We start from the raw sequence: 19,265 nt of genomic DNA on the forward strand, positions 1-19,265 counted from the left end.
GGAATTAACCAGCTCTTGAAATATGTCAATGCAAATATATTTACAAAGCAAAACATAGAGAGGGGAAAAACTAGCAAGTGGTAGAACAAGAGGAACACATAAGAGTATTTATGCACACTTAAATAGAAAATAATAATAGTAAACAATCTTAGGAAGATACATATATGGACATATCAAAACCATTTGGAAGGTGACATGCCAAGTTTGGGACACTGACTACATTACAGGGTCAAAAGAGATTATGAATTTTCAGATGAGATAACAACAGACTTCAATTTCATCGCTTATACTTTACGTCTTTTAAAATGATTTGGGCAAATCTGAGAAAACAGTATTTGGAACTTCTTCATCCTGGACCCACAAATGACTGTGATATTAATCTCTACACTGTTTTTTCCTGAATAAAAATTTAACTATTTAATGTAGTTAATTTAATAACTACATTTAATTCCCCAAAGATGGATTAACAAATGAAAAAACACAGCTAGAAAAAGAAAAAAGTTTCTAATTACATTTAATAAAATTATTTTCTAATTACTTTGAAAAGATTAATAAGATCTGAAGGAAACCTGAGATTATGACAAGCCAAAAGTCCATGTGACACACGAGTATCTGAGGCCTGAAGTTACAAGAGTAACTGACAGTCCCTCAAGAGGCCAGCATTAAGCGCCCATCCCTGTGCTTAGGCACTGCCTTCGTAGCCTGACAAGACATCTCAGTAGAATAGATTAGCTCATGGAATAAAGGGAGGATATTTGTGCCAAGTAGCTTCGTCTTACGTCAGGTTCATGTTCATAAATATTGAGTGCTCACTTCCGGCATAAATAACTCTAGAAGTTATTTCCCGAAAATTAGGTTACTGCTACATCTCATTTAAATATATGTACATTTACATGCATCTATGCGTGTATATGTCATTCCCTCCACCCACTCAGGTGAGTCTCTGTGGTGGCAAAAGGGGTTTGTGTTCCAAGAATCATCTTCATGTGAAGTGTTCATTTGAAAACAAATTCAAAAGAGTACAACACTAGGCCATGGGATCATTCCTTAAATTTTCAAAAAGGGAAAAATATTGTTCTGGGGCCATTAATTATTTGTTAAAACCCACCCAACCATTTCACATGCTTAGACATGCCATCAGAGCAGATCCTTTACAATACTCAGAGAAGGGAAAGTACGAAATATTTTTATTCAATCATGTTGCCCAAACACATCACAAGTGTGAGAGGAACAACAGCAGGGTTTTTCAAGATCTGCACCTCAAATGAGCTTGCACACTGAGCAGGTAAAGCAAGGTATCAGCAAAACACAAGCTCCCAGGGTGGCTGGGATAATGTACGTGAAGGTGCTTCGTAAACCCTAAAGAGCCTACATGCACATTCACCATCACCATTACCATGGGTCAAGCGTGTCATCACAGTGCATCAGACTTGCCTCCTCACAGGGCCCTGCTACCGTCCTCCACACCCAGCAGTTACCAATTTGTTAGCCCTCCTTAAATTACTCCCCAAAGTCCTTTCCAATAAATCCACATGAAAGCTTGCAAGGGACAGACTTTATTTCAATCAACCCAGTCCTGCTCCTTCTAACGATCTAACAGTGCTTAATAGTTTAGGATACATTTGAGTTTAATGGGATTTACCTGATAGCAATAGACTTCTCATCACTTCTTTATAGCGGCAGTTTTGAGTGACCTGGCTAACTCAATCTCACAAGTTCACCTGTCACACTGGCATGCCAAAGAAATGACTTGTAGAGTAGGAAATGAGTGACCTTTGCTGGGGAAATTCCCGAGATCATCTCTCTGACATTTGGAATGTTCTCTGTGCAGAATGATAATTGATGTCTGTGAGGTCTAAAGTCCACTATTTGTGTTTAGAAAGACATTTCACTCTTGTTGATAAATAAAATACTGCTGCCATGAAAAACTAGATCTTAGATGATTTTAAAGAAAAACACAACCTTGTAGAAAGCACCCTTTCTTTCTCAATGTCATTGTCAAAATCTCCATTTATAGGAGAAATCATAATTTTGATGATTAAATTCCACTGCCCTCCCCAATATTCCACATAAAATACCCTAGTTATGAATACAAAAAACACATGCCAAATTTTTCCATCTATGTTACTCATCTCTTCTCTTACAGTAATTTCAGTTTCTTTAGCCAGGGAGGGGAAAAAGGTAAATCACCCAAATATTACCTTTATCTATAAGAATAATCTATAGAAGTTAAATTCAAGGTAAGCATTCAGAAAACTAGACATCACAAAAAGGAAACTTCAAAACAATCCCCGAAAAACAAATTCTGCACCCAAGTGCAGAATGCATGATAGTCAAATGAGCCTGCTACGCTGTCCAGGAAATGTGTGAAATACATACTGTCATTCATTTGAAAAGTCCACTATGATGACAGAGAACTCAGAAAAGCACACACAGACAAAAAGACCCTTGAAAAATATATAATCTGACACAATAAGGAGCAAAGGAAACAATATCCTAAACATACTATACCCTCTTAAAATCGGAGGAGTCAAAGAACCTAAGAAATATCAAGAAAGCTCTATCCTAACGACTTCTTTCAGGAACTGATAGTGAAATGCTATATGATACTGCTACAAGCTAACAACTGGGCCAAACTAGAAGTGAACAGAGAATGAGGCAGAAAGGATCAAAATATGCTATAATGTCAAGATGACAGTTCTGGGAGTTGATAATTGAGAAATAAGCTTAAGTGAGTGACGCCAAAGACTCAGCAGGTCACATTCACCCTGCCATTTATTTGTAGGTGACATTTAACTTTGTTTATTTATGCTAACTGAGAATATCAACCACCATGACCTTACAAGTTTGCTGGGAAAGTAAAATGAAAGATTTCTGTGAAATCTCTTTTCCATTTTGTCCAGGATCAAGAAGCAACACCAGGGAGGCAAGAAATGCATCACAGTGGGGATTTGGTTCCATGACCTTCCACCGGCTGGATCCAGCCAGCATCTAACTGGCTACCCAACACAGGAGAAAGATTTCAAACAACTCTCTCTTAATCTCTTCTCTTTAGCACCTTTGCCTTTAAAAGAAGACAGTCAGCTCAAAATTAAAACTGATCTCTGAAGCTCCTGCTGCCTCTGAAACACTAGACATGAAAGCTACTCACCTTCTCAGGGCAGAAGAAACACCCCAAGGAAGTATACTGATGTCTGGGAAAATGACCTGAGGCCTTGGGAATTAGTCCCCTTTCAAAAGCAATCTGCTGAACACCAAGTATCACCTACTCAACAGGGTAAGATCTAGTGCTGAGCACAGCGGAGCACAGAAAGGAAGAATGTAAGATTGGACCAAGCTGTCTAAACCAAATATTCATAGCAACACTGGGGGAAAAAAATTAATGGAGTGCTTCTGGTAGACCAGAATGGTAGGCAGATAAGAACTAGATTGAAGTAAGATCCCACAGTCAAAAGAACATAGGACAGGGTTGTACACAAAGTAGGAATAGCTAGGGTTACATTTTAAACCTGAAGGCTGAGCACCCAGGAAGCAGTGTGGGGGCTCAGGCAACCATCAAGATGATCAAGCATCAAGCAGCAAGGGGTATGCTAGACAAAAACAGCAACTGTAGGGTACACGGTCCCAAGAGATGAAACAGTGCCTTAGGGGACTACTAATAGGAAGAGACCAGTTACTGGCAGTCACTGATGGCAGGATGCTCTAAGGCACAAGAGCAAGAATGATGAAACACAGACCAACATCTTGAACAAGAAACAAACGGAAGAACCAACGCTGGAGGAGAAAATGTTGAGGAGGACACAGCAAAAAACTGTTTTTTAAAAGTAAAATACATCAGAAAGATGTGAGAGGATATTATACGTACAAAAAAATGTTTAGCTAGAAGTTGGAAATGTTTTTATTTGTTTTAAAAACAGGACTAGTACAGATGGGTTCAAAGTCGAGAGAATATATAACCAGAAAACAAGAGCTTGAAATTGAAGATGGGGGGATTTCATGGTTAAATATCTGGGAAATATATAGTTTTATTTTCTTCACTTAGAGGTTCTCAATATATGCTTGATTTAAGGTTCTGAGGTGCTCAACCATTTTAAAAAAAATCTTCTTAACTATATTTACAGAATTATCCCCCAACCAATTTTTACTTGACATCTACTTTAAATCCCATGGAATTAGTTACTCCTGGGGGAAATGCTATCGACTACAAAATAGGACAAAGTACACAACTAAACATACACCAAACAGAAGCAAATTGAAGCTCTTGCCCGTGCATGTGAAAATGCTTTTGTTTATCTGGATATTTCACAATTATCTTCTCAATGGATCTGAATAGCATCTTTGGGATTCAATGCAGTAAATCAAAAGAAAGATAAAGAGGACCCAGACTTGGACCATATCAGTGATGTGCCAGTTATGAAGCTATTTTGTCTCGGCTCCAAAATCTCCTTTCTAGGTGCTCATTGCTCTGTGGGGCTGATAATCCTGCAAATTACTTTCTCTTTTGCCAGCTGGCTTCCCATTAGGGTCTGCCAACATGGGCACACTATAAGGAGACTAAAGGGCTGGTAGATAGAGATGGCATCTGCTCCTTTCTTTTTTTTTTTTTTTTTTTTTTGAGACGGAGTTTCACTCTTGTTACCCAGGCTGGAGTGCAATGGCGCCATCTCGACTCACCGCAACCTCCGCCTCCTGGGTTCAGGCAATTCTCCTGCCTCAGCCTCCTGAGTAGCTGGGATTACAGGCACGCACCACCATGCCCAGCTAATTTTTTGTAGTTTTAGTAGAGACGGGGTTTCACCATGTTGACCAGGATGGTCTCGATCTCTTGACCTCGTGATCCACCCGCCTCGGCCTCCCAAAGTGCTGGGATTACAGGCTTGAGCCACCGCGCCCGGCCGCATCTGCTCCTTTCTAATGTTCTGTCATCATAGCCTCTGGCCGCATAGCTCCTTACCCTGGCTAAAGGAGATGGTTCCAAGACTAGCTGGTTCCAGTTTACAGGTGCTACCAGCAGTCCCAGACCAGCCTCAGTGTCAATGAAACCAGCCAAGCAGCAGCCTTTCCTAAAACTCTGGGTCCCAGCTCTGCAAGACCTCTCCTTCAAGTTTCTAAGTTCTTGGAGATTTTCAACCACTACCTTTTATCTCGAGGGTGGGGGGTAATGGGGGACACTGCTTCCTGAAAGTTATAATCTCTGTTTTAGTTAGTGGTGGTTTTTGTGGAGTTTTTTGCCCTTCTAGTCCTCCAATACTTCTTTACTTAATTCTCTATGTTAAATCTTCTCTGTTAAAATAATGAGCATAGTTTCTATGTTTCTAACTGGACCCGAAATGATAAAGGCAGGAATAGGAAGAAAGGCATAAATACATAGAAATTTAGTAAATGCTTCCCTGTTTCATACTTTCTTATGTGTACTAATTTTATATATGTATACAGCTAGACCAGATCCACAGGGCAAACACTTGTTTTGTTCACTGATGAATGCCCAGTTCCCAGAACACTGCATGAGATATTGAAGACACTCAATTTAGTTTTTAATTGAATGAAGGCATATAGGAAATGCAGAAGATGGTCAGAATAGATTTACCCCTCTACGCAGTTGGAAGGAATATTTTAATTCACTATTTGAGATGAGTGGATCAGACACCCAGAGGGCATGTTTAAATAACCACAGATAAACAGCAAACCTCCATCTAAACGAAGGGTGTCTAGCTGACACAGGGCTTTTTGGTGAGTGGATATGCACCTGATATGGTTTGGCTGTGTCTCCACCCAAATCTCATCTTGAACTGTAGCTTCCATAATTACCAATGGAAGGTAACTGAATCATGGGGGCAGTTTTTCCCATGCCGTTCTACAAAGGAGAGTTCTCCTGAACATGCTGTCTTGCCCGCCGCCCTATAAAATGTGCTTTGCTTCTCCTTTGCCTTCACAATGATTGTGAGGCCTCACCTGCCATGTGGAACTGTGAGTCCACTAAACCTCTTTCCTTTATAAATTATCCAGTCTCAGATATGTCTTTATTAGCAGTGTAAAAATGAATTAATACAGGAAGTCTGGGGACTGCTACATGTTAACACAGGAGCAGTGCTATCAGCGAGCAGAGGGAAAAGGCAGAGACCGGGGAGAGAACAAGGGAGAATAGACACATGTGATGAGAATGGATGAGAAAAGATGTTGTAGATTCAGCATGCCTTCACATTTCTTCTCTGAAACCTGCAGCATAATCTGTTCAGTGACGCTTTGGTACAAGAGCATTTTCTGCTGAATATGAAGAGGCTGAGCACCATATTGAGTTAAGCACTGGCAAAGACAGATATCATGTGTGGTGTTTTCTGACACCAAATATGTGTTATTGCCTCAGAATTCTCCAATTCTGCAACACCAACTTGTTGTTCAAAAATTCCATTCAATTCTGACATTAACTTGAGAATTAGCACAAACATTACAGGTTAAGGGCTCAGTCCCCTAGACTGCTCCCACTTCAGATGCCAGCTGCAAACAGGGTGCTAGGCCACCGACATACAAAGGGGTTCCCATAACCCACTGCTCAGGTTCAATAAATCACTAGAACAAGTCGCAGAACTCTGGAGAATATTTATGATTACTGGTTTATTATAAAGGATAAACCTCAGAAATGGTCAAATGGAAGAGATGCAGAACATGGTATGGGGGGTGGCGTCCATATGTGTTCATCAACCTGGAAGCTCCCCTAATGTCAGTGTTTCAGAGTTTAATCAAGGTTTCATTACTTAGCCATGGTTAAGAAATTGGCCATTTGTGACTGAACTCAATCTCCAGCCTCTCTCCCCTACTTAGAGGTGTTGGGGTAGAGGAGTAAAAACCCAAAGTCTGTCCACCCTTCTTGGTATGGCTAGCCCCTCCCTCGAAACTATCTAAAGGGCCACTAGAAGTCACTTCATTAGCATAAAAACTCAGGTATGGTTGAAAGGGGCTTATAAATAACAAAAGAACTTACAAATAACTAAAGAAGCTCCTACTACTCAGGATTTTAGATCTGTGCCAGGAACAAAGAATATATACACACACACACACTCACTCTCTCTCTCTCTCTCTCATTATACCACACATTACACACTAGGAAAATCAGCTTTAATTACAGCATTCTCTAATCCCACTCTCTGTCCCCTTCTCATCTTGCAACCCTAAAAACACAAAAGATAAATTATGTGGTACAGCCAGGAAATGCATATTGTGCTTATAAAAGGATTCCTATGCTGTCTCTAAAAATAAAAAAATTCAGAGAAATGTATTATGATTATACAAGGCACTGCACACTCTACTTACAATAAAGGAATGAATCCTATTTTATAAAGCAAATGTGAAAAAAAAAAACTTATCTATCCTACATATTTCAAAATAAACGTTAAACAAATTCTAATTGCATCATGTTGTTTAATATTACCTATAAGAAATGTAAAGGTCTTAAGAACGAACACGTGAAGGACAGGAGAGAAAATCATTTAAACTGTAGGCTTTGATGGTTCTATTACATAGAAGATAAAATACTGATGGCCAAGGACACTAAACATAGAATGCAATGAATTTCCTTTCTTTCCAAAACAACTGGAATAAAAAGATATTGCCATTAGCACCATACACAGTTAGTAAGCACTTACTGTGTACGATAAGTGATTTAAATATGGTTTTGTGGGAAGGCATCAAGCTAAATGTCCATTCATTTGATAAGCCCTTTTAAAACTATCGTGCCAAGCACCTGACATATAAAGATAGATGGCAAAATCCTTGCTCACAAGGCACTCCTAGCTGAAAGGATTAAAGACGCCCAGCACTTGTACCAGTGCTCCCAAAAGCTGAAGCTATGACAGACATCACTAATCAATCACCTCCTTTTCCCCCAAAGAATAACCTCAACCTCACAATCCTCGTCACACAGTGTTCCACATGGATACCATCAACAAGAGTTGAAATACAAGGTGAAACCTACTTGCCTAGAATACTATGCCTTAATCAACTGTCCTGAACTAACATACGATACAAAGCCCTGTATCAGCAAGGTTTATTGTAATGCAGCCATGCCTGCCCGTTTATGTACTATCTATTGCTACTTTTGCTTTTGAGTTATATTGTTGCAAAACCTAAAGTATCTACTGTCCGGTCCTTTAAGACAAAGTTTGCAGAACAATGTCCTATGAAGAAGACCAATGTCCTATAAGAAAGTGGAGATAATTGTTCTGAGAGTTCAGACGAGGAAACTGCAGCCTGATTCTCTCTTATACCAGCACTGAGAGTCCCACAGGAGATCCTCACTAGCTACTGGACAGCATTCAGCAGCCTCCCAGTGCGGATATGTGAAGACGCTTGCTTTACTCAGTAAAAACAACCTCTGGATTTGATCAGGCTCTCTGACTGTCATCAGAATCTCTCTGCTAGCCTGAATGCCCTTCCTCACTGGCCTAGACCACAGGAAAAGATGATGACCCTCTTGCCACCCGCAGTGATAGAGGTGAATGGCTGCAGCAGGGAATGTTAAGGCCCAGAAGTCTAAAGCATTTACTATGGCCTGGTGTGGGGGCTCACGCCTGTAATCTCAGCACTTTGGGAGGCTGAGGCAGGTGGATCGCTTGAGGCCAAGAGTTTGAGACCAGCCTGGCCAACATGGTGAAACCCTGTCTCTACCAAAAATACAAAAGTTAGCTGGGCGTGGTGGTATGCACCTGTAAGTCTGGCTACTCGGGAGGCTGAGGCACGAGAATTGGTGAACCTGGGAGGCAGTGGCTGCAGAGAGCCGAGATCACACCACTGCACTCCAACCTGGGCGACAGTAAGACTCTATTTCAAAAAAAATAAAAATTAAAAATTAAAAAACAAATTTACTGTGTGGTTCTCTACAGAAAGAGTCTCCTGGCCCCTCATTTCTCCTCATAACATCTCTCAATATGTAATTCTACATGTGGGTGATTTGTCAGTGTTTGCCACATCCCATGAGACTATGATGGTCTCAAAGGCACAAACCAAGTCTGATGCATTCACCAATGCATCTCCCATGCCTAGGACAGAGCTGGTGCTTCTTTAATGTTTGTTGAATGATAATTAGTTAATTAGATACAAAGACGAAGGACACAATGACCTCGATCTAAAACTGGGGCCACTGACTTGCCTTCATGGCAGACAAATAATAATGGTTCCTGTGATAGTAAATTATTAGACAAGGCAAGGCACTTCCCAGGGCTAACAGTTCAGTAATCATGTTTCTAGAATACAGATTTCTGCCCATATGCCCATCATTTATCTCTAAGACTTCAAAGCCAAAAAGTTTCTATCTGCATTGAGCAATATATTATGTACAAATAGCCAAATAAGCCAGTTCAAGCACAAACTCTACAGAGAAAATCCAGAGCTCATTTATTTATTTTTTTTTGAGACACAGTTTCACCCTGTCGTCCAAACTGGAATGCAGCGGTGCGATCTCTGCTTGCTGCAGCACCCTCTCCTGGGTTCAAGTGATTCTCATGCCTCAGCCTCCCAAGTAGCTGGGATTATAGGCACCACCCTACCCAGCTAATTTTTGTATTTTAGGAGATAGAGTTTCACCATGTTGGCCAGGCTGGTCTTGAACTCCTGACCTCGAATGATTTGCCTGCCTTGCCCTCCCAAAGTGCTAGGATTACAGGTGTGAGCCACCATGCCTACAGCTAATTTTTTGATGAGCACCTACTATAAGTCAGGTGGCATGCTCAGGCATACAGTGATGCTCAAGCATACAGTGATGTGGTTAAGATCATGGACACTGGATCATGGACCTGTTTGAGCCCAGGCCCCACTATGATAAGGACCACAACCACTTATTAATAACACAAGCTGACCAGGGAATGGGGCACTGTTTCAATGTATTGCTTCTGAAATTGAAAGGTAAGTAGAGGATGATCACCAATTGCAGATGGCAAACTGAGACACAGAAGGATTAACACATTTCCAAGGTCACAAGGCTACAAACCTAACTTCTACAGCCTATGACCTTAATCACTTTATGGCTAGGTTACATGTGTAATCAATGAGATCCTGCTTTTGAGGATACATCACAGTACCTAACACAAAGCACACACTCAAAAAATGCTTGCGTTATAACTATCACGTCACCATAATCATCTATACCGTCAAGCAAAGAACCCATTTGATCTTTCACAGATTTAACTAATGTGTACAAAGATATTTTGTCATCCTTCATATTGAGAAATATATCTGAGCTTGCCCAACTGTGCTTTTCACCACTCTCATCACTGAAATCCACAAGTGTAGGAGGATGAAGGTACAGGTAGCGCATTTTTAAATTAATGTGCTTAAGCCAGAAACCTAAAGCAAGAACAAATTAATAACGAAAAATAAAATGTTTTTAAGGTTATTCAAAAGGACACGATTATTTCTTCTGGCTGTTTCACAGACTGTCTCAAGTAAAATCTCTCTAATTTTATGCTAGATGAAGTACTTACTAGCAAAATGTACCCATTAAATATTTATTATATCAATATTCATAAACAATGTAGTACACTGCAATCAGTTTCTGTAGTAAAGTCATTGACACGGAGGTCAAACCTTTCAAACACAGAAAAAGCAAACCGAATTTTGCATGTTTTCAAAAACCAAGTTCTAAACCAAAAGTCAGATTTATTATACCCTGACTCCTTCACTCTGTATTTGATTTCTTCATGTTCTATAACCTATAAAATAATGTAATAGGCATAATTACAATGATTTGCTCCCCAAGTTTCAATGAAATTAAATAAATATCCCATAATGAAATGCCAGGAAAATACCTAGTTGTAGTAAATGCCAGTTAAAGAACAATGCTTCCTGTCAACGTCTATGTTCAACAAGTTTACCTGGCAATAGTATGGCAAAACTTTGTTTTTGGGCAGAAACAAAACTTTGTTAGGCAGAAACATTTTAACTGACAGTTATTTAATGCACACTGTGAGCTATGAAGGGCCCTGAGAGGAAAAGCCATGTCAACGTGGGTCTCACTCATTGAGGTTCCTTTCCTTCAAGGATGGAATCCTCTGTACTTTCTGCCTACTTTTAGTTACTCTCCATGACTGTAAAATATTTTAATATTTTGAAATATTTTTCATACTTTATATATTTTGTCCAGAAGTTATGACTGTCTTACCTGTTATCTGTTAATCCAGTACAAGACTATGCTATTCTGGGAATAAAGTGTTCATTTTATAACCATGGTCTTCAGAAGACTAAAATTTCTAGCTGTGACTGAACACAGAATAGAGCTGAAACATCATGTCCCCATCGTAGACACTCTCCGTATATTATCTAAGACCAAAGCTATAACTTCCTTTCATATCCACACGATCCTGTGTAGTCTAGTTTCTTCACAGCCAGTATACTGCAGTGCTCAGTGTCTCATAAAAAGCTCTTCGGTGCCACAACAGGCAGGGAATTCTCTTTCTTTTGCTAACTCTTGACCAGTACCACTATCATCACTGAGGTTACTATCAAGAGTCTATAGGACTCTTCGGCTGGGCACAGTGGCTCACACCTATAATCCCAGCACTTTGGGAGGCCAAGGCAAGAGGATTGCTTGAGCCCAGGAGTTCAAGACCAGCCTGGGCAATACAGTGAGATCCAGTCTCAATTTGTAAAATTATATTAAAATTAAAAATAAAATTTAAGAGTCTATGGTTCTCTCAAAGCAGATTTCAATAATTCTGGTCCAAAGTAAACTATTAATTATCTCATACAGTTTATTTTCATCATTTCATTCTAATTAACTACACTTAATAATTTGCTCCCCAATATGAATAAAAATTTCAGCAGTATTCTAGCTACAAGAGTCAGTAAACCATTGCCTACAGAATCTAACTCATCTGGATAAGCAAACTACTCAGTCACTATTTATCTCTTTAACTAAAGAGTTCATTCAATCTTTGAGCCCTCATTTCTTAGTCTTTTCCCTGCCAAGTTCATATCAGTAAACTTGATAAGGCACAGCAGCAGGAAAATGATAGCTTTCATATCTATCTTCCTCAGGAATCTGCTGAAACTCAATGCAGACAATACGTATCTTCCAATTCTAACCACATGTTTGAGAATATTCATGTGTGTATATGTCATACTAACCTATCTTCCTTTTCCTGTTAGCTCCTGGCTTTACCACTTAATAGCTGTGCATTCAGCCCCTCTGTGCCTTTAATCCCCAACTGTAAAGCAGGAATAATAAACAGGATTACCAGCAGAATAGGATGAGTAAAGTGCTTAGGGCATCTGAAAATATCAGCCATTATCATCTATTATACTATGATTTTTGCAATAGTCAACACTGCTTCCAACATCATCATGAAGAGACAGCAAATCAACATGAGGTGACCTAGGAATTCAAATACATGCGGAAAATCTCCACAACACACCAGTAATTGTGAAAAAGAGGCAGGCACTGTGGCAGAACTGTCACCCTTAAAAATTCATATCAGATTCCTGCCTTGGCTAAAGCTTTGCACCGGTTATCAGTTTTTCAGACCTCTTGCCTGCCTTTCAAAGCCCAACAACTGTGAACTAAGCATATGAAACTCAGACAGGCAACTAAAAGCCAGGAAAAGAGAATATTTACATTGTGTATATCCGACATAAGTGAAAAAAGCTGAGATTTCAGTGAAGAGTGATTCATGGGTGACACATATTCAGACTCAAACTGCAAACTCTGTCTCTTGGGCAGCAGCTCAAACCTTACTTTAGTTCTTTTTTACTTTAGCCGGGCCACTTACAATCATCTTTGTGCACGTGTCATTCATGAAATACCTTCTAATTTGATCAGTTTATACTCAGAATCCAGGATTCCCACTCTCTGACTCTCTCCTTTCTAAGATACCTTCCCGCCCCCAGTTTCCAGCTGCTTTTAGGGATCCTAAACTCTGTCCTTCGTTTCTCCAGTGCAAAAAGACTGTAGGTTTTCTAATGGAGTTTAGCCACCATTGTAACCTGTCATCAAGACCAACGCTGGAAGTAAAAACTGGAAGCTCACAGAATGCCTTTCATTTCCCATTTCAAGCCCCCCCCCACTTCCAATTTCGACTCCCCTCCACTTGTTTTTCTCCAATGCAGATAGTTACTAGCTATGCAAAGTACAGTCTGTTAAGAGCTTACATGGTCACACTGGAAACAGGGTATCTCAATGACACCTATTCCAGAGGGATTCAAGTGGAGGTATTCTTTTCGATTCCACACAGCCAGGGAACATTAACTCATGAGCAGGGACAATACTTTGAGAGTTTATCCTATTAAATACAAAGAGTCTTCACCTTAGGAGAGAAAGTCATTTCCAAGCAGAAACTCCAAAGCAATGGGCAAAGGCTGGCTGAGGAATAAGTCCAGGAGCTTGTTCGAGATGAACACACTATGCAGACAGCCTGAGAGCTATGAAAACACATAGAAAGGATAGTAATAGAAAGATCTAGAAAAGAAGTAGGCTCTCATTCAAAGAGGTAGGAAAATGGAGACCAAGGGAGAATTTTTTTTTTTTTTTTTTTTTTAAGAATCAGCTGATAATGTAACTTACTCAGAGATCCTGGTGGAGGATATAAACATTCAGACCCAAGACAGGCAATATCCAGACCAGGGATGGCAGAGCCTATCAACTCTGACCAACTGGAAATGGCTGCCCAAAGAGATGTGGAAAGTAAGACCTCAAGCCTTTGTCATGGTAGACACCGATCATCACTCAGAACAGTGCCATGAGTGATTACGGATGTCTACGACAGGAAGAGAGAGGGGCAGCACAGTCCCAGGTATTCACAAGCCACAATCAAGAATAACGTTATGGGACTTGAAAAGAATAAGATAGGACAGACTCATCAACATCATCATTATTAATATTACTGAGTTTCTTCAATATGCCCAGATGATGCTTTGAGTAATTCAAATTTAAGTGAAATTAAAAAGGGATATCAGACAGGCTAAAATAAAAAAGTGCCTTGAATCTTAATAAGCCCACAGTATATGAACTGCCTCTAATTAGATTCAGGAATATGACTGCTTTTGAAACCAACCAGGAGAAAACACTTATTCAGAAGATTTCAATAAAAAATTAATAACCACTTGCTTCCACTTTATCATGCACAGTCCTTAACGGTGGATTTTAAAAAACAAAAGTACAGTCTGTCTCAGGAAAATTATACTTCTGAGTCCTTCAAAATCTAGGACATTTTAATCAATAAAGTGTAAGGCCAATTTGCTGACTTACATAAATGAACAAAATACTTGCTATTCAAAATGAGTGAAGTCTGTCACTGAAATTGTTAAGGGTTTATATAAATATACTACTAAATTAACAAAGAAAAAAGCATGCAAAGGCTGTCCTCCAACCTGATCGCCATGCTCCAGAGAACCAATTCTTTATCAGGATAATGGTGATTGAGGTTTCTATAAGTTATTTGGCACTATGCCTTTCTTTTTTGGAGAGAGATGACTTGCCCAAGGTAAAGGCAGTTCAGCAAGGGAGCATCTATGCCTCTAACTTTTGATCCATGTAGCGTTCCCCTATACCATATTATGACTTGCTAAAAGAGGACAGTTAAACAGGATAATTAAAGAGGGTGAGTTGCCCAACTAAACGGCAACCATTAAGATTAGACACGGAGTTACAAACCAGTAAAAATAGTGAACAGGGGGAGATTTTCTTAGGTACTAGTAAATTTCTACTTAGGTCCCAGAAAGTGGGGTTTACTTTCTAATTACATGTTAAACTACATACATGATAGGTATTTTTTTCAGTATTTTATGCTACATTGCACAATTTTAAAAAGATTTAAGGAAGAGTGTATGCTTCTAAGTCTCTTAGCCCTGCATTCTAATTCAGACTCTATTATGTACAAGTTGGATGAGTTTAGACAAACTACTCAACCTCTCCAAGCTTCAGTTTCCTCTTGTGTAAAATGAAGATAAATGATAGATAATGATAATGATAGTATATATTTCACAGGATTGCTGTTGAGTGTCAAAATGCCATTGGAGTGCCTAGCATTTAGTGGCCTCTCTGGGCTGGGCTCTCCATCACAAAGGCCCAAAACCTGTCCCCTGCATTGTTTCCAGGCTGACATACAACACATTTCCAGATTTTAGTTACACTTGGCATTTCACCTCTTAGCTGACAGAGTGCAGCTGTTCATACTGCTGTAGGGCAGCACACAGCTGAATGCAAACACAGTCCTTTTGCCTTAGCTAGGAGCTCCATGGATCAGGAGATGCCCTACAGCTGAGAGACAGGCAAGTTTGGTGGATAAAGAAAGCCAGCAAGTGGACAATCAAACATAATTTGGGATTACTGGTCATCAAAGTCTAATTCCAGCAAGAAATCAATTCAATGGAAAGCCTTAACAGGAAGCAGACAGATATTAGAGAGGCTGTAAGGCATAGGAAAAAATCACATAGACTTGGGAGTCTGACAGATGTGTGTTTAAGTCCTATCTTGGCCACTACCCAGTAACACACTTGTAGTGGATGCTGTAAGTGACTCGCCAGTATCTTTCTCTAAACAATTCAGCAGCTTAGCCAATGATGGAGATTTCCCATTTTTGCCAATAACTGGCTCAGCAATGAGCATATGACCTAACCCCCAGCAGTGACAATCTAGAATAAGACTCAGGGGAAGGTTATAGGAAGAACAACTCTCTCTGAGAAGTTTAAGAAAAAAAGAAAAAAAATTACCTAATTTTAATGCATTATATCTATCCAGTATCCAATAAATGGTCCCTAGTTCTTCAGAAGACACCTTAAAATGAGTTATGAGAAAGTAATAAAGTATTTCTTTTTCCTTACTGAAAAATCTATAAGACAGACCCAAGTGTTTTAGGGCTTGCCAGAGATAAAATGTACCCTACAGATCACTAGTTTAGTGGTTCTAAAACATTAATGTGAGATATTTTGTGTAAGGAACTCATTATGATCCAATGATAGAGGTAGGAGGCAGAGAAATTCTAGGCAGACTAGGGCAGGTCCTGGCAAAACCCCACCTTCAAGCCAAAAAGCCTGAAACCCATGACCCAAAGTGAGAACTTCTATCCCTGTTTTCACACTTGAATGTTGCCTTATCCTAAACTACTCACGGCATGCCCTGCCCTATAAAGACCCCAGACTCAGTCGGAGAGAAGCAAAGAAGCGGCTGGACATTGGAGACAAGCAACTTAACTTCAGAGGCCTGGCTTGACAGCTTGACTTCAAAGTAGAGTCCAGCTGGAGACAGCCAGACATGAGGGAAACATTATCTGCCCATCCTGTCCCCTTTCCAGCTCCCCTTCCTGCCAAGAGTTACTTTCATCGTTCAATAAAATCCTCCATATTCACCATCCTTCAATTCATTCAAGAGACCTCATTTTTCCCAGATGTCAGACAAGAGCTCAGGAGCCATAAGTGCAGATGCCCAAAAGAAGGCTGTCACACTGACCCTTTGCCCTCACTGGTGGAGGACAGCCACCCTACACAATGAGGCAAAAGGCCCACTGAGCTGTTAACACTTAAGCCATCCATAGACAGCAGAGCTGAAAGAGCAATATAACATGCCCTCCTGGGCTTTGGGGGTCATGGGCACCTTGACCTGGACGCCACCGTGGAGCCCACACAGAGTTTGCTCCTGCCAGCACCCAAATGCAGCCAGCAGGATTGTCTACATGCTCCTACTCACTTGTCTACATGCTCCTTCCCACAAGGGGTTGAGCATGGCCAGCCAAATAAATGGAGTTTGTTCCTGCCAGCACCCAAAGCACTCACTCCAGCTCCTGCATTCATTTGCTCACACACTCCCTCCAGGAAAGGGTAGACAGGGGTGGGCTGTGTAAATGAGGCACCCCTGTCATGAGTCCCGCAAGGGGGTCAAGAAAATATCCTGTGTCAATTAGAATGTAGTTCCCTGGGCTTTACCCGTAGATTAAATCAAAGGGAATCCAGGAATCTGAAATTTTAACAGGTATCCCAGGTTATCCTAATGCAGGTGGCCTAAGGCTCACACTTAGGTTTCTCCACTCAATTCCCCAAACAGCATCCTACCTCTGGCCTCACCATCTCTACTTTTGCAGGCTATGGTTTACTCTGCATAAACACCCAAAGTGACCTTGAAAACTGAAATCTAACCACAAGCCCTCTGCTACAAACCTTCCATTGGCAAAACTCAATTAAAATGCTTAACTAAGTAACACAGCAGAAAACAAACTTCAGTTTCTCTCCGCAATCCCAATTATTTATAACACAGAAGACCCTGAGATACATATATATAGCGTATCAGGTTACAAGAATTCAACTTAATGAAGAATTTCATTTAACAAACCTAGTTTGATTTACATAGCATTTATTCGCATTGACAAGGATCTTTTAAATACATCATATCTTGGGAGCAGCAGAAAGTTGGGAAATGAAACATCATGCAAGGAGCCTTAGATTTGTACATTTGATTTAAGTGCGCTCATAGTTTGCTAGTTTGTTATACTGATTATCTCGTGCACCAATTGCATTGGTTTCATTGATTTCTTCTGTATGGTTTATAGTTTTCTTGAATGAAGCTTGCATTAACATTTCAATTACATAAACATTGAGTATTAAATGAATATTTTTTAAGTAGAATATTAAGTGCGCTATATGTAAAACTAGAAAAAAAAAGCTGAAGGAACACAGGTAATAGGCCTGTTACAGAGTAAATAATGCAAGGGTAAACACTGCATAACATATTATGTCATGCTATGATGAGTAACTTCCGAGCAAACTGTGTCCATTTTAACAGCCCATGTCAAACTTAACTGTTCATGTTATGTTGTTTAGCAGTAATTGGTATTAATTTTGAAATGTTGCCATGCACTCAATTTTTCTACTAAATTAACAGTAACTATACTTGTGACTAAGGAGAATTTAGAATTTTTCCTAGGAAATTTTTAGGAACAAATTTCTTCCTAAGGCAGAGGAAGATAATAACATTTGCTTTTTGCAGATGAAAAAAAAAAGTATAGTATTTACAGTATTAGAGCAATGCAATTTAAAGCAATGAGAGGTTTTTCTCACATCTAATAAATTGGAAGACTTTTTTCTGTCACTCGGGTGTTTTGTAGAGACAGGACCTTGTTCTGTCACCCAGGCTGGAGTGCAGTGGCCTGATCTTGGCTCACTGCAGCCTCAACTTCCTGGGCTCAGGTGATCCTCCAACTTTAGCCTCCGGAGCAGCTGGGACTACAAGCACATGCAAGTAATAACTCCTGGGCTAGGTGATCCTTCTGCCATGCCCAGCTAATGCTTTTATTTTTTGTAGAGGTGGGGTCTCACTACATTGCCCAGGCTGGCCTCTAACTCCTGAGTTCATGGGATTCTCCCACCTAGGCCTCCCAAAGTACTAGGATTACAGACATGGGCCACCACACCCAGTCTAACTGTCACATTTGACGTTGGTCAAGATACTAGAAAACTCACATTCTCATACACTGCACTTTGATTTTCTTACCTCTAAAAGGAGGCTGGTGTTTGGTGAGAAATGAATGAGTTAATCCACACTAAGTGCTTAGAATAGGATGTGGTATATAAAAAACTGTCAATAAATAGCAGCCATTATTTTTATTATTGTTTTTGTTATTATTAACCACCATGAGTAGAAGTATAAATTTGTACAGATTTTTCTGGAGGGCAATCTCACAGACTGTCTCAAGAATTTGATTAGTAAGGAGAAATTTACATTCAAGGATATTAATCACATCATTAAAACAGTAGAACACTAGAAATAACACAAATGCCCACTAATAAGAAAATGACAAAATAAATGATGGTATCTATGTGAGTGCAGCCTTCTTTTCCTTTCAATTCTTTGGCAACAGAAATAATATTTGTAAAAATTGTTAATGCACAGGTGAATACTTCTGATTTAATGATAAGTGTGATGGAAATAACATTATCTAATTAGAATAACACTAATTTTGTTTAAAAGAAACTGCATATATATATATATATATATACACACACGTGTGCAAAATAGTAAAAAGTTCTGTATTATTATTATTCACAATGGCTTTCTAAAGAGCACAGGTGATTACAGGTGATCATTATGGCCCTTTAAATAGTTTTCCAAGGTTTTTGCAATAAGTATAAATTTTCTAAATTAAAAAATTAGAAAAGATATGATATCACCTGTTTCAGATCAGGTATCTAAAACATAATATACACTGATTTTTTTTTCCCCAAGACTACATGTTTTTATACCAGTCATTTTATGGTACCCTCAAAAATATTACTTAGTCTTCAAAAACAGTTTT

At 39.6% G+C, this 19,265-nt stretch overlaps 1 protein-coding gene across 3 annotated transcripts in view; it reads right to left on the reverse strand.

Moving 5' to 3' along the window:
* The window catches only part of SUCLG2 (succinate-CoA ligase GDP-forming subunit beta), a 279,639-nt gene that overhangs the window by 236,005 nt on the left and 24,369 nt on the right, over window positions 1-19,265 (reverse strand). Inside the window, exon 1 of one of the 3 annotated variants that reach the window (XM_032290426.1) lies at window positions 8,747-8,786. The exons of the other annotated variants lie outside the window; for them this stretch is intronic. The gene's annotated coding sequence lies outside the window, so the exon portion shown is untranslated. Of the gene's footprint in view, window positions 1-8,746; window positions 8,787-19,265 lie in introns of those variants that run through there. 3 annotated transcript variants of the gene reach the window in all.

Source organism: Sapajus apella, unplaced genomic scaffold (assembly GCF_009761245.1).
Source record: "Sapajus apella isolate SASKATOON/1434 unplaced genomic scaffold, GSC_monkey_1.0 scaffold23, whole genome shotgun sequence".
In the NCBI taxonomy this organism is placed as follows: Eukaryota; Metazoa; Chordata; class Mammalia; order Primates; family Cebidae; genus Sapajus; species Sapajus apella.